Source organism: Cricetulus griseus, chromosome 5, assembly GCF_003668045.3.
Source record: "Cricetulus griseus strain 17A/GY chromosome 5, alternate assembly CriGri-PICRH-1.0, whole genome shotgun sequence".
NCBI lineage: Eukaryota > Metazoa > Chordata > Mammalia > Rodentia > Cricetidae > Cricetulus > Cricetulus griseus.
The window spans coordinates 58,694,762-58,705,936 of NC_048598.1; the positions used below are offsets into that span (position 1 = coordinate 58,694,762).

Consider the following 11,175-nt stretch of genomic DNA (forward strand, 5'->3'; position numbering starts at 1 on the left):
GCCGTCCAAACAACAGACATAGGAAGTAACAGAATTTGACTGTCCACTCCCAAAAGAAATTTAAAAGAACTTAAAAAATGGGATTTAGTGGAGCCAGACAGTTTCCAGTGAAAAGAAGATTGCAGATTCAGTGGAAGAACAGACACTTTAAAACTGAGAACAGCCTGTAGCCTCTCTGCCCCTCCTGCAATGCATGACCCCGGGATCCCCCAAACCCTTCCGGCTCGCCTGCCACCGTGACTGACAAGGAAGCCGCCTTTGATGACTCAGTGGAAGAACATGTGATCAATGAGGAGTACAAAATATGGAAGAAGAATAACCCTTTTCTTTATGATTTGGTGATGACCCATGCCCTAGAGTGGCCCAGTTTAACTGCCCAGTGGCTTCCAGATGTAACCAGGCCTGAAGGAAAAGATTTCAGCATTTACTGGCTTGTCCTGGGAACACACATATAAGATGAACAAAACCACCTGATGATAGCCAATGTCCAGCTACCTAACAATGATGCTCAGTTTGATGCATCACACTATGACAGTGAAAAGGGAGAATTTGGAGGTTTTGGCTCTGTCAGTGGGAAAATTGAAATAGAAATAAGATCAACCACAAAGAAGAAGTCAACAGGGCTTGATACATGCCCCAGAACCCTTGCATTGTTGCAACAGACTCCATCCAGTGATGTGCTTGTTTTTAACTACACAAAACATCCTTCTAAACCAGACCCATCTGGAGAGCGCTATCCCGATTTACGTCTCCGTGGACATCAGAAGTCTTTCTTGGAATCCAAATCGCAGTGGGCACTTACTTAGTGCTTCAGATGACCATACATCTGCTTGTGGGACATCAGTGCAGTTCCAAAAGAAGGAAAAGTGGTGGGTATAAAGACCATCTTCACAGGGAATACAGCAGTAGTAGAGGACATTTCCTGGCATCTGTTTGGATCAGCTGCTGATGATCAGAAACTTATGATTTGGGATACTCGTTCAGATAATACTTCCAAGCCAAGCCACTTGGTCGATGCTCATGCTGCTGGAGTGAACTGCTTGTCTTTCAATCCTTATAGTGTGTTCATTCTTGCCACAGGATCAGCTGACAAGATTGTTGCCTTGTGGGATCTGAGAAACCTGAAACTCAAGTTGCATTCCTTTGAGTCACATAAGGATGAAATATTCCAAGTTCAGTGGTCACCTTACAATGAGACTATTTTGGCTTCTAGTGGTACTGATCGTAGATTTAATGCTTGGGATTTAAGTAAAACTGGAGAAGAACAGCCCCCAGAAAATGCAGAAGATGGCTCACCAGAGTTGTTGTTTACTCATGGTGGTCACACTGCCAAGATATCTGATTTCTGCTGGAATCCCAATGAACTTTGGGTGATTTGTTCTGTATCATAAGACAATATCATGCAAGTATGGCCGCTGGCAGAGAACATTTATAATGACGAAGACCCTGAAGGAGGTGTGGATCCAGAAGGACAAGGATCGTAGACCTGTCTGCATTTGTGATTTAGACTCCCCTTGTTTTCTTCTGAACCCTGAGGTGGATTTAACACTGGTTGGAAACACAGACTTTGTTCAGCTATTCGGCTATAATAGGTGCCACCAACAATACAATAGCCCAAGTCATGGGTGTTTTCTAAATCTTAACTGGAGGACTTAATTCAACAAAGCCACAGACTTATATTTAAATTTTCTTCAGGAATTTTCTAGTTACAAACGCAGGTCTAAAGTAGCCTCAGAAATGGGGCATATTATGTGTTGATTGTTTTTCTTCTTAAGCTATATCCCCAAATTTTTCGGATTCTCAAGTAGGAGGTCAGAATGGATAAGGAATTAGAGCCAAGTGAAGTAGGTGTCTGAGCCATGAATATAAATATTGCAAGATGTCATTTTTATTCGGGAATTAGGGGAGATTCGAGTCATAGAGTTTAAGGTCCTCTCACCTGGCTTTCCAGGATGCACATTTGCCTATGTAAACCAGACTCTTGGTTTCTTTAGTTAAGACTACATGTTCTTCCTTCTCCTTATAGTTTTGCTCATTAGTGTATTTCTTGAGCTGTTTGCATATTATTCTTTTCCTTTCTGTGAAATGGTTTTACTGTGTGTGGTTTTTTGTTTCTGTTTTGTTTTTTGAACTTGGGACCACCAAGACGTATGTTTTTAACTGTCAGTCATACCACTGGTTAATGGTCAAGTTGAGAAAGAGTGTATTGCTAGTTTGTATTTGTTTTTAAAATTAAATTAAATTAATCCTTGATAAGAGTTGCTTTTTTAGGAGTTAGTCTTTGACCACTATAGTTTGATTCCATCTCCAGTTTGGTTAACCTTGATGGTGATCAGGCCTGTTACTCTCCATGACTAACTGTGTAAGTGCTTATAATGGAATAAATTGCTTTTCTGTGAAAAAGATAATAAAACTGAGAACATAGCACAGAGGACTTCAAACAAAACAAAGTTTCCTTGGCATTAAGTACATGAGCTTCCCCCCCCCCCAAATTTAGACAGTGTTATCACTTTGGTGTTTGCATTGAACACTCAGGGTGTGTGTGTGTGTGTGTGTGTGTGTGTGTGTGTGTGTGTGTGTGTGCAGGCATGTGTGTGGCAGTCAGAGGAAATTTAAGTAATCAGTTATTGCCTTCCATCTGGTTTTTGAGGCTGGGTCTCTCTTGTTTTTGCTGTTTCTTTACTGTGAACCCCAGACTAGCTGATCCAATAACTTCTGGTTGGTTCTGTCTCTGCCTTCATTGAGTTGGGAATTATAGATGTGTGCTACCCACATCTGGCTTTTTATGAGGTTCTAGGAGCTTGAACTCAGGTTGTTAAGCTTGTATAGCAAGTTCTTTTACCCATTGAGATATCTCCCTAACACTGTGTGGTGATTTTAAATAACGTAGCTGGCTCTAGTTCACTTCCTGATGCAATTAACTCATGATGTTTTTATCACCTTACAAAGATCATCAGAGTATTATGATAAATGTACCTTCTGTTTTAACTATTAACGTTCACACTGTGCTTACAAACTTCTACCTGAAAACAAAACACAAGGAATTATGAGGAAAAGCAATGTCTTACCTTCTTACCTGATTATCAGGTTAGATTAGCTTGTCACTTATGGGCACTCTTGTCTAGGGAAACCAAACTAAGTGATTGGTCATCTCAGACGTAGTAGTGAGACTCCTTAATAATGTCAAGAATTTGATTTAGTTGATGGTTATTTTTCTTTAGCCTACCAGTGTTTCCAGAATGATTCAACACCATTAAGTGACATAAGTAGAGAGAAATACAATCATAACTAATCCCCAATCTTGCCTCATTGGCAAATGAGAAACACCACCACCAGTTGTTGAGTCTACAAACCCATATGGTCAGGAAACCAATGAGCTATGGATAGGACAAGGTGGTAATTAAAGAAGCCTCCTGATGGAGGATGCAACCTCTGTTTCCCTTCATAATTGATGTTTCCTACATGGTATTGATATTGGAATCCCAACTCCAAATGGCAGGCACAGGAAATTATATAGGGAAGTACACTTTTCATTTCTCAGTTAAAAGCTGTACACATGTATACCCCTTTATGTACATACAAAGTAACGGCTGGCAGTGTGGGCAAAGGAAGGACCATTGTCCTTGAAATTGAACTCAAGTTTTACTACATGCTGGCTGTTGGTAAAGTAAGCTCTTATTTTAAATCATTTCATTGGAGGCCATTTATTGCACTGTTTAGCCTTCCTTGAACTTTAGAGGCATGCAGGAAAAGAAGACTCATTTACTTAGAGGCATGGAGATACTTTTGGCCTAGTATCATTTCTATTTTCCTCATTAAAAGGTATTTATTATGAGCTAATGTTTTTCTTTTAATGAGAATTGCACAGGCAGGGAACTTTTCTGTGTGAAGCTTAAAGTAGATTATACTTGTCCCCCCCTGACTACACTCCCAAACCTATGCTGATGTGAGTTTTGACCTCTAAAACAACTCTTCAAGGGCCAGAGCTGTTACTCCTCCCAAATAAGATAACAGCTCTGTAAGCTTTCATCGAAGGTTACAGAACAGTCATCAGAGGCAGCAACATTTAACTACAGAGTCAGATCAGGTCTCTGTATGTAGCTATTGTCAAAATTATCCCAAACTTAGATATAAATGGCATTGCCTATTCATGAATGAAGCAGCAGGATAGACTGAGAAGGACCATGGGGCCATGGACAAAGAGTAGGTTTTCTAAGTTGAGGGCAAGGTAACAGAACAATAGGGAAAAGTTGACTAGCTAACAGAGATCACTTCTGGTCTTTTCTGTACATGCTAAAATTTATTTACTACACTGATTGGTAGACTGATTTTTTTTAAATGGATACACTTGGGGGATATCTACTTCCTTAAAGTTTTAGTTAAGCTAGCTGTTATTTAGTCTGAGTGATTCCACTGTGGTTCAATCTATTCTGTGGGAGCTACAATTGGAAAAATAGCATTCTGTCTTATCAAGAGGCGACCTTCACACTCAGTGAACCAGAGTGCCATGGATAAAAGAATAGTAAGGCATTCTCTGGGATGTCTAGTTGTCTTGGAGAGGGAGTTAGGAGAAAGAGAAGGGGAGAAGAGGACATGAGAGAGAGAGTCAGGGGATGAATAGAGGAGAGCAAGAAAAGAGATACCATAATAGAGGGAGCCATTATAGGTTTAAAGAGAATTCTGGCACTAAGGAAAAGTCCAGAGATCTACAAGTTTGATCCCAACTAACAATCTAAGCAATAGCTGAGAGGCTACCTTAAATGCCCTTCACTGATAATGAGATTGATGATTACCTTATATGCCATCCTAGAGCCTTCATCCAGTAGCTGATGGAAGCAGAAGATACCCACAGCTAAACACTGAGCTGAACTCCTAAAACTCCAGTTGCAGAGAGGGTGGAGTGATGAGCAAAGGGGTCAAGACCAGGCTGGAGAAACCCACAGAAACAGCTGCCCGAACAAGGGGAGCCCAAGGACCCCAGACTGATGGCTGAGAAACCAGCATAGCACTGTTCCAGACCCCCTGAATGAGGGTGTCAGTTTGGAGGTCTGGGCAATCTATGGGGCTTCCGGTAGTGGATTAGTATTTATCCATAGTGTACGAGAGTATCCCTCTATGTGGTGGGATACTCTTTCAACCTAGATACACAGAGGAGGGTCTAGGCCCTGCTCCAAATGATATGACAGACTTTGTAGGTCCCCCCTGGAAGGCCTCATCCTCCCTGGGGAGCAGAAAGGGCTTGGGATCGGGAGTCAGAGGGGGGCAGGGGAGGAGGGGAGGGAGAGGGAAAAAAAGAAAGATGACAGTCCCGAAGCCACTCGCTTCCAGGCCTACCTCACCATTCCATCTCATATAGGATGCAAACAAGCCTTGGTTCTCTCTTATTCCAGCCCTCACAGCCCAGCCCCCATGTGCTTCTGTGTGGTCAGTCATTCATTTCCCTTTTAATTTAATATCTGTTTCATTCAGGAAATTCTTTAACCTTCTGACTCAATTATAGCTGTAGGTGTTAAAACGGACATTTAAAACACTTGACGTTTTTACATCATCTCCCTGAACTTTAATACTTTTTAAAGACAGTGAGAGTTCCCTTCATCATCCTGTTGCCCAGAAGTTTCTCCGTGAGGATGTGAGGGAGCGTGGTACCAAGTTTGTGGCAAGACCCTAGCAATTGCTAACACTGTCCACGTTGCCCTTAACAAGGTTGTTGTTGGTGGTGGCAGTGTGCTTCTGAGAAGGTGGACATACCCAGTGGGCCTGTGCATCTGCAGTGCCTGGCAGAGAGTAGCACACATAGGCATTTGCTAAGTTTTAAATAATTTAAAACTTATTTGTTCTCAGAGAGCATTACAACTGACTGAGACTGGATCTACCTACACCGACTTGGCTGTATGACTAGAGTGCTATACATCATCAGCGCTTCCACAGAACCACTGAGAAAAATAGAGTTGTTCAGCGTGCTTGTTTTCCAAGCTAGAAATCAACAAGCAAAATTCTGTGTGTGCTTTTCTCAGTCCTGTCCTATACAATTCGGAGTTTGAAGTTTTGAATATATCTCCTTTGAGGAGAAGAAAAATCATACATTCTTTTTAAAAGGAAATAAATAATGAATGTGCTTCCTCAAAACCCGTTGTCTGCAGGGGACAGACAGCTGCTGTGCTAAGTGGGAACAATGTGTGCCTTTGTGAGCAGTCTTGCTCTAATGCGGCTCCGTACTAAATTTTTAATTCTAATTGTGGGTTCCAGAGGCACAGCCTACCGTGAAGTTCTGTGAGTGAAGCAGAGCCACTCTCGGGAAGACTTTGGACTCAAATGGCAATTAGGGAGTAATGAGATGCACTGAGCTTCTGTCCCATATGTGCAAGTCTTGATGTGCCTCCAGCAGGGCTGCCTCATCCCTAATGGGGAGACATTGCCCAGTGCGCCAAAGAGAGAACACCCATGTTGAGAGCAGATACCTCTGAGTCCGGCAGTGATGCCTAGAATTCTCTACAGTGCTTCTAAATTTATGGAAGCCATGGGAAAACAGGATATAACAGAGAGGAAATGGCATGCTGCACAAAATTTCTAAATAGCGGAAGTATTGATTGTGATTGACAAGGGATTACAATGCAATGGCCACAAAATGGTCTAGCATCACCATTTCTCTATTCTTTCCTCTGTTGGCTTCTCTGTACACCGTGACTGTCAGCTTTCCTCCAGAATGTTATAGAAATGCCCCCACACTTGTCTTTGTGATGGATGGTTTCTCTAGTGCCCTGTGTTGTGAAACTAGTCCTATTTCACATACAAAGGAGAGCAATTGCCATAGATCTAGAATACATACCTTGAAAATTATTCCTGAGTTTTGTGTGTTCTTAAATATACCTTTCGTGCTTGATTAAAATTGGTTCCAGGTTTTCATCATTGGCTAATTATTGGTGTGCTCCCGAAAATAATTCTTCGACAATATTTGACTCATTTATTTTGGGCTCACTCTGTGTTGGCCTGTGTGCCAAGTCGACAATGCATCATTATCTTTCATTCTTACAAAAAAACGTCTCCAAGCTAGACATGACCGTTTGACAGAGAACTGAGGCTCAAAAAGCTTAAAGAGCAAACGTCACTCAGAAATGGTGGCTTGTGCATCCTGTAGCCTGTATATAGTTCTAACATCACAGTCACATTTCACATTGCTATTTTTCCTGTGAAATTCTGTTATTAAATATTTATTTAAGTAGTTTGATTACATAGGCAATTATTTGACAAAACTTTAGCATTTATTTGGTTATTCAAATAAGAATTAGCACTATTTCTGCCTTGGCTATGTTAAGAAGGAAGTGGGAAGGCCAGCTCTTCTGGTAGATTTAGACCTTCCTGGTGGAGGGCATTTCTTTGGAAAGTGGATGATTCGGGTACTTCTTGGCCTCCAAACTGAATGTGTAACATTACTGCTTAGCCATGAGTCCCAGGCTCCCTTCTGACACCCCCAAAGCTCATCAAGGAAGGTAGATGTTATATGATTTTGTGAAGCCTGGGGATTAGCAGGCCTTTGATGAGGCATTTAATTTAGGTTTTAGCTCTCTCTCGTGCAGCAAGCACCGCTGAGCTCTGGATAATGTCCCAGGTCTGGGCCTTTAATCACTGGATGCTTTTTTTCTCTCTTGTTAAGGTGGCTTTTTCAGCTTAGCATATAAGACAATAAGAGTTATCAGAGAGGAAGCAGGTTGAATGCCAGTGAACAGCACTGCACACAGAAGCACAGCCTAAAGGGTTTAATGAGAGTCATTCACAAAGGGCTCACAGTAGGGTTAAACAGTGAAATGTCAGGAAGGAGACACCTGCCCCCTCCTTCCAGGGGAAGGGCAGAGTCAAGAGCCTCTAGTCTCTGACTAAACTGCTTTTATCTGCAGCACACATTAACCAACTGCCAATGGGGGTGGATTTTTATAGCAGATTGCCAAGCCTCTCCCTTCTCTCTCCTCCTTCCTCCCTGTCTCCTCCCAGCTTATCACAAAGACCTAAAGTTGAGAACCCGGGAGCTCCTCAGAACCCATACCCCTCTCTATGGCCCCGACAGTCTCTCATGGGTTTGAAATGAGGGTCTTTCTTGGTAAGGAAGCACTTAGCTTCTATTACTTCCTTCATACATTCCCTCTACTTTGGAAATATTACGAAAGAAAAAAGTTGGTGTTACAAGAGAAAAGGGAAGTATTAAAGACTACAAAACAGGATGAACAGCTTTCCTAATGCAGTTTTGTTTGGCTTTCAACAAGGAAACAGAGTTAGCCTGGGCTTAGCAAAGCTACCATCCCCACCTCTCTTGTTGGGGACAAGCTGCATGGCATGCCAGGTCAAAGGGCTTTCCTTGTGGTCTCTGGCAAGACATACTCAGGGCCAGATGGAAGCTGAGAAACAAGGAGTAGAAAGAACAAACTGGAGGATACTGTTCAGCTGGCAATATCTTCTTATTGTCTCTAGACTGAGGAGTCTAAATAAACTTCTAGACCACTTTTCTTACATTTCTGTGAAACGTTTTAAAAGGAAGAAAAATAAAAATAGAATAATTCCCATTTTCTACCACTGTTAAATCTTGATATCTTTGCTCCAAATCACTTTGAAAGTAAATATTACTCAATTGATTTCATAAAGTTACAAAAAATCTTATTGTACCATTTAAATGATTAAATTGTACAAAAGACATTTGAAAAATGTTCAGTATCATATATTATCATAACACTGGAAACTAAAACAACAAGGTCTGTCCTCAAACCTATCGGCGTGGGCCAAATCCACAACATCCCTACTAAGTGCTGGTGCAGATGTATAGCAACAGGAACTCATCTCAGCATTGGTGGAAAGCAAATGAGGATGGATTTTGAAAGACAGTTTGCCAGGCTCTTTGAAAACTAAACATACTCTTGCCATTCAAAGGGACTGGATGTTTACATTTATGTTAATATCTGCATGCAGTTATTTATAGCAGTTAATTTCATAACAGCTTCAAACTTGGAGCCACTCAAGATGTTCTTCAGTAGATTAATAGGCAAGTAAAACAAGTGCTATATCTAGACAGTGAATATCCATCAGCTAACAAAGAAATGCACTCTCAAACCACATTGCTAAGTGGAGCACTAATTTGAAAAAGCTTTGTCCTGGACAGTGAGATTCCAGACATTCTGGTAAAGACCAGACAATGCAGAAAGACAAAGGTTAGTAGTTGCTAGTGGCCACAAAGCAGGAGTCTGGGGAAGTGGAGGACTTCCTCAGGGCAATAAAACTACTCTGTATACTAATTATTATGTATACTTGTTAAGGTTTAAATGTATGTGCTTCCCCAAGATTTTTGTGTTGAAACCTAATCCCAGTGTGATGATGTTTTGTATTCTGTCACCATAATCTGGAAATTCCAAAGTGTTCCTGTGTGTCAAGTTGCTCACTTCCTTGGGAAGCTCAGAATCGGTGAGAGCATCTGCCATCATTCAGTCACATTTTGCCAGCGTATTACTTAATGGTCCCTGATTTTAAAAAGGGAAGAAAAATAGCCACATTACTTTAAATTCCTAATATGTAAAAAGTGATTTATAAATCACATATTCTATAGTTTGGATTTATAATAACTTAGTTTGTCCCAAATGACATAGAAAACTTAGGGCTTCTCCGGGCAGGGATTAAATTAGATCAAACTCAGTGGTAAGGATTGTAAGCATCCAAATTATTCTTTTGATAAAATGAGTAATTAATGATAAAGATTTTGTAGAAAAAATTTCATGAAAAAATGAAAACAATCTCAATGTTCTCAAATAGAGAAATAGTAATTCAGAAGGATATAACACTTAAATTATGGATGATCACGAAGCTTAAAACCTTGTGTTTAACTAAATGACAGAGGAATCTGAGTCTTACTCGGCCAACAGAAGGAAGGGTCTGATCCAGTTTGCCTCTGATGCCCACCAGCACACAGTGTCTGCAGGATGGATGCAGTAAAAGCACAAATGAATGAAGAGATGGCTCTGCTTTCCTGGGACAAGGATAAGTTGGAGGATACTGAAGTATAGTCATTTCCCATGTACTGTCTCCAAATCCTGGTGCACATTTGAAGGACACCTCAAACTAGGATGCTGGCATAACTTTTTTTCTTCTCTCCATAGAATATGGGGTTTGTGTGACTTCCTAATGAATTCAGGCCATTTATAAGTCTCAAAAAGAATATTGCAATATTGAAATTCTACCAACTTCTGAGCAGCCACGTTCTTTTTTCTTCACTCAGCTCCTAATTACTATAAAATTTTGACAAGTAGTTCACACATTGAGAAATCCGTGCTCAGTTCTTCACAGAATCTCCCCTGCTTTAATCATTCCCAGCCCTGTCAGTTATGTGCTGGAACAACCAGGGAGGTGTACTCCAGCCAGTTAGGGCTGCAGTGGCCTAGCGCTTCTTTCTGCCTTTCAAACCTAGAGAAGCAGACAGGGTATAAAGGGAAGCACAGCCACAAAGCAAGAGTGTCTTTTCAAAGAGCAGCTGAAATCTAATGAAGGAGGAAACTTTTTATGAAGCTCAAGAATCAGAGAAATCAAGAACTACTCTGAGAAGGTTTACTTGCAGGAGTCAGGGAATGGCAACTTTCAGTCCAAGAAAGTTCAGGATTTGGAATATATGGCCAAACATTTTACAAGTTCAAGGAATTGTGTCAAATTCCACAGGAGAAGCCTATGTGCTTTTTTATTTCTCGACACTTGAAAGTTATTCATCAGGTCATGGTTTTGTGAACAGCTTGACTTACCCACAATGAGGTTGTACCTGTGTGTTTCTCTGTTGCCATGATAAAACACTGACAAAAGCCATCTTGGTGAGCAAAGACTTAATTCAGTTTCTACTTCCAAACACTGAGGGAAGCCAAAGCAGGGACTTGGGACAGGAACTGAAGCAAAGACTGTAGAGGAGTGCTACTTAGTGGCTTGCTCCTCTTAGATTGCTTAACCTGCTTTCTTATATAATCCAGGTTTACCTGCCCAGAAATGGCATGGCTCACAGTGAGCTAGACCCTCCCACATAAATTAGCAACAAAAATAATGTCTTATAGACTTGCCTACAGTCCAATTTGATAGAGGCAATTCCTCATTTAAGCTTCTTTTTATCCAGGTGACTCTAGCTTGTGTCAAGTTGACAGAAACTAACTTGCAGAGAGGTGATGG

The 11,175-nt window shown here is 41.1% G+C and overlaps 1 pseudogene; it reads left to right on the top strand.

Moving 5' to 3' along the window:
* Nucleotides 1–281: 281 nt before the first annotated feature.
* Nucleotides 282–1,484, top strand: LOC100768023 (annotated as a pseudogene).
* Nucleotides 1,485–11,175: the final 9,691 nt, after the last annotated feature.